At 33.2% G+C, this 5,609-nt stretch overlaps 2 long non-coding RNA genes across 2 annotated transcripts; one reads left to right on the top strand and one right to left on the bottom strand.

Moving 5' to 3' along the window:
* The first annotated feature begins 309 nt into the window (after positions 1 to 309).
* Positions 310 to 2,452, top strand: LOC110863998. Its single transcript, XR_002549532.1, has 2 exons — positions 310 to 357; positions 1,897 to 2,452. It is a non-coding gene; the product is annotated as an uncharacterized LOC110863998 (long non-coding RNA).
* A 912-nt stretch (positions 2,453 to 3,364) lies between these two features.
* LOC118479904 lies at positions 3,365 to 5,228 on the bottom strand. The gene is made up of 2 exons (XR_004861428.1): positions 4,717 to 5,228; positions 3,365 to 3,591 (listed from the first exon to the last, which is right to left on the bottom strand). It is a non-coding gene; the product is annotated as an uncharacterized LOC118479904 (long non-coding RNA).
* Positions 5,229 to 5,609: the final 381 nt, after the last annotated feature.

Genomic DNA, 5,609 nt, shown 5'->3' with positions numbered 1-5,609 from the left:
CTCTCTTTCTTCATGTTTCAATCACCAAGAACACACACAAGTGTGTGTGAGAGAATCGTTATTGTTAAAACCCCTTCGTGTTTATGAAGAACACCAAGAACACACACACAAGTGTGTGAGAAAGAAGCAGGCCTGAATCATTCGGTTGCATGTGTTTCTAGAGAGAGAAAGTTATTAGAACACCAAGACCAAGAACACACACAAGTGTGTGAGAGAGAAGCAGGTCAGAAATCATTTGGTTCATGGGTTTTTAGAGAGAGAAAGTTGTTAGAACGCCAAGAACACACACACACAAGTGTGTGTGAGAGAATCATTTTTGAAGATCTTCGTCGTGTTCATCAGACGGGTCTAGATCCGGTTAGTGTTCTACTAATTGCAAGAACACACTTGATTTTTTTGTTAAAAAGGTTGTCAATAACTTTTTGTGTGCTCAAAGTGTTCTAGTAATGGGTTAATGTTCATGTATTTTGCAGGTTTTTGTTTTTATGTTAAAATGATTTTTAGTTTTTTGATATTTTCAGTTTGTTGACTAATAATTTATGGGTTGGGTTTGTGTTAGGTTTTATAAATTGGATTTGCTTTATTTTGTTTTCTGTTTTTTGTTTAAATTAGGCATCCCAATTATTGGTAGATAATTAGTTTGAAAATCCATAATTGTTACAGTAAAGGTTTCAAAATGTTGTTGGTTAAGTTGTTCTTTTTTTATAATTAGTGTTAAATGTTTCAAATTTTTGCAGGCATAACTAGTTACGTATGTTACATTTCTGCCAGCTAGATTCTAAACTGTTTGTCCTGTATGTTGTAACATATGTTACACTTTCGGACAATATATGGTGCATACATTGTGTTACACATTTTGTTTTGATATGAGTGGATATTGAAATGGTGAATGGTAATTGTTGTATCCTCATCTTAGCAAGTACTCTTTTGCTGACTACTAATATTTGTGTTTTTCATTTCTTGGGCAGGACTGGGACTGGGAAGAAACCTAACAAAACATTATGTGTTTACAAATCTATATCTTTTTAAATGGGTTGAAATGTTATTTTAAATGGGTTGTTAGTTGAAATGTCTTGCTGGCATAATTAGCTACATATGTTGTAATAATGTTACACGTGTTACTTATGTTAAAACCAGCCCTTTCTTGGACATAAAAAGGAGCTACACATATGTAACACATGTTTGTAACGTGTGTTACACTGGAGGGTACCTTTGATGTTGTACAGAAGTTACCCTCCAGTGTAACACATGTTACAAACATGTGTTACATATGTTCAACCTCTTTGTTACCAAAAATCGGGGCTGCACATATGTAACACGTGTTACAACAGGTTTTTACCTACTTGCACGTCTCTATTACAAATGGATGAAAAACAGTTTTTTTAAAACATCCACGGTGTAACACTTGTTTATTTGAAAGTTCTTAAAACAACCGTTGTAACACGTGTTATAATCCCATCTTCAATGTAAAGATACATCCAATGTAACACGTGTTACAAAAGGAAATTACCTACTTACATATCTCTATTACGTTGATTTAAACAGTTATTTAAAAACATCCACTTTGCAACACTTGTTTATTTGAAAGTTCTTAAAACAACCGTTGTAACACGTGTTACAACTTTTTTAGTGTTGTGCATTTTCCTTTTTATTATCTCATCTTCAGCTTGAAGATACATCCAATGCAACACGTGTTAGGTTTGTTACGTGTTACAAAAGGTTTTTACTTAATGTAATAGTAAGTTTAAATGTTAAAATGTTTTTTTTAAGATTGGCTGTTAGATGTTAAAATATATAAATTTCATAATTTATTCGGAATATCTCGTTTATTTTACAAATAACTCCGGAAATATTACTTGTGCAATTATGTATTTACTATGGCGGTTGTATTTGCAGGAGTGAGGAGAATGACCAGGTCCGTGACGGGTAGGCTGGCTAATAAGCGAAAGCAGAACGATAAAGAAACAGAACGATAACGAAAGAAGGTAGATGGAGAAACCGATGAAGAATGGGAACAAGAAGTCGATGAAGGGCAGGTGGTGGGTACCTTTGACGTTGTACAGAAGTTACCCTCCAGTGTAACACATGTTACAAACATGTGTTACATATGTTCAACCCCTTTGTTACCAAAAATCGGGGCTGCACATATGTAAGACATGTTTGTAACTTATGTTACACTAGAGGGTAACACATGTATGATCATTTTTGGATCATTTGTATATATTTAAGTCTGTATAAACCTACAACATTGATACCCCCAAAAAGGTTACACATGTTACGATAGAATGGGAAATGTGTAGCAACGTTCAATACTGTTGTTTCACTCTATAGTGTGTAACATGTGTGAAATGGCGTTTGTCAGTAAAACATATAACTTGTAAGGTGATACGACTGTATCTTTAAAACATGTTTACCTATAAGTACTTACATGTTACAGGTTGTATCTTTAAAACATGTTTAAACTGGAAACAGGAAACACTTGCAATGTATAAAGCAGAGTTACAGAAGATGTAACATGTGTAAAACTGGAAACACTTGTGTAACATTTTGGTGTAACACATTTTACAGGTTGTATCTTTAAAACATGTTTACCTATAAGTACTTACAAAATATAAAGCAGAGTAGGAACACAACTTTTAAGGATGTTACATACATTGTAGAGAAGATGTTACATGTGCACACACAATTAAGATGTGTAACATCACGACAAGTGTCATGTGTGATCTTTTTTTGTTACCCTAGGGTGCTAAACGTATTACAACGTTCATAACACACGTAAACTTATACTAACATCCGTCCCTATGTCCACAGATGATATAGAACATACTCCACGTTACCATATTTACTAGTATTCGAATGGCACTAAATTGTGGACACCGAATGTCAACGAGCAATATCATCCTATTATTGTTAAATCATACGTCACACTGGAAGAACTTCTTGCCATGTGTAAGGCTTATAACCAAGAAGCTGGGTTCAATGTAAAAAATATACGTTAATGCAGTTTTTTTATCTACTAATAACATTGTTAATAACAAGTCTAGGTACTTATGTAACATGAAGTGTATCGTTTGTCCCTTTAATTTGTTACACTAGTCTCATATACTTATAGTTACATATATTACTTGTTTGTTCATTGATATGACATTTTGGATGATGTAATGTTGTTACATATGTAATTTTGCTAAGTTTAAATTGACACCAAAGGGGCTGACATATGTAACACATGTTTATAACATATGTTACAATATGGGTATATATGTAACACATGTATAGCAATCTTACACATATTACATATAGGTGTTACATGTGTTACAACGTCAAGGTTACACATGTTACATATAGTTGTTGCATCCAAAAAAAATTGCCTTCACAACAACATCCGTATTCATCCAAATATTGGCATACTAACAATGAAAATAAAAATAAATTTTATATCAATAGTTGTAATGCTTCTAAAAATGGTCTTCTAAAAATTGCCTTCACAACAACACCATCGTCACCACGAAAACCTGATGATGCGTTGTAATCCTTCCGCGGGTTTCGCTTCTTGATAACCATCTTCATCTTGAACACAAAACATCTTTCCACCTATGAACAAAACAAGTACATCAATATTAAATATTCTATAGTTAAAACTTATTAATCTTCTATGTAACATGTGTAACGTGGCTATACATGTGTTACCTCTCTAGTGTAACACATGTTACAAACATGTGTTACATATGTGCACCCCCCCCCCTTTGTGTCCAAAAAAGGGTTGGGGTATCTATAAGTAACTTGCATAATGTTGTTACTACATATGTAGCTAATTATCCCACAAAAAAACACGACTTTTTATTTGTAAAATAAACGAGATATTCCGAATAAATTATGAAGTTTGTACGTTTTAACATTTAACAGCCAATCTAAAAAAAACAATAAGCTGGTCTCATATACTGGGTGTAACACATGTAACACCCTATATACAACATATGTAACCCGCAGTGTAACACGTGTTACAACATATATGACAAACAGTTTAGAAATTTTAGCATTAGTCTTCGTAAAAATAACAATATACTCTGTACAAACAATTTAGAAAGTCAACATTAATCTTCGTAAAAAATATCAATATACTCTTCGCATAAATGTAGCTGATAGAAATGTAACATATAACAATATAACAAATTATGCCAGTAAAAAACACGAATTTCTATTTGTAAAACAAAACCGATATCCGATTAAATTATGAACTTTCTAAAGGTAATGAAAATGTAATATCGGAGTGAATTTATTCAAAAAAACAACTAAAAAACAAAGAAATTTGAAACATACATCGTAAAAATTATGGATTTTCAAACTAATTATCTACCATCAATGGTGATGCTGAATTTAAACAAAACTAGAACACAAATTAAACCAAATCCAATTCATAAACCCTAAAAAAAACCCAGTTCACCCACACCCCCCCCCCCCACACACACGCACAAAAATCCAACTAAAAGCAATCACTAACTCAAAATCGCTGGACAAACAATTTAGAAATTTAACTTTAATCTTCATAAAAAAATCAATACACTTTGAAGAGAGAAATACAACATACAAAAATTTCTTATAGATCTTGATTTAAAAAATAAAATAAACAAACTAGCTCTGATTTTAAATCTACCAAACATTATACAAAGAATAAATCTAAACAAATTACATAAATTAACAAAAGTAAGATCGTTAAACCTGTTTCTCTCTCACACACTTGTGCGTGTGTTCTTGGTGTCTAGGTGAACAACATGAAAATTGTTATCTCTCCTTCCAAAACATTAGCTTTCTCTCTCTAAAAAACAGAAACAAAGATGTGATTAAAATGACACCGAGCTTCCTTTTCTTTGAGAGCTTTGATGGTGGCTTCGATCTTCAATGGTGGCTTCGATCTTCATATTTCAAGGTTGGAAGGGATGGTGGCTTTGATCTTCGATCTTTGAGAGCTTTGATGGTGGCAGAGCATTGATGGTGGCTTCGATCTTCATATTTCAAAGGTTGGAAGGGATGGCTTCGATCTTCGATCTTCAGATTTCAATGGTTGAAGAAGAGAACAATGGAGTTTTGAAAAATATGATGGATGATAAGAAGTACAAAAGGTGATGGATAATGGGTTGGGTATAATCAAGTGGGGATGTGGGGAAATGTGATGGTTGGTGAAAAGTACAAAGCACAATCTTCAAAGAAAGAAACAAAAAGACCAAAATACCCTTAAATGATGGGTATGGATGAGGTGATGTGGGTGAATGTGGACCACATATTCTAGTTTGCTAAGTTTTCTCACTAAAATTGGTTTTCTCCATATACTTACACATATATATATATATATATATATATATAGTGTTAGTTTCATTTGTGAACAACCCCTTTGATTGTGAACACCAGTGAATTAATTCTAGCCCTTGATTATCAATACACAAGTGTAAATTAATGACCAGGATTTGTTTACTCAGTTCACAAATACACTGGTGTTCACTCTAGAAACCTACCATATAATATATATATATAGGTACGAGATCAGGAGAAAACGCCCAAAAGTGTGAGAACGGTGAGAACGCATCCTGGCCCAACACGTGGCTGCTTCATTTCTG

Source organism: Helianthus annuus, chromosome 6 (assembly GCF_002127325.2).
Source record: "Helianthus annuus cultivar XRQ/B chromosome 6, HanXRQr2.0-SUNRISE, whole genome shotgun sequence".
Taxonomy (NCBI): Eukaryota; Viridiplantae; Streptophyta; class Magnoliopsida; order Asterales; family Asteraceae; genus Helianthus; species Helianthus annuus.
This window is presented reverse-complemented; position numbering and strand designations above follow the sequence as displayed.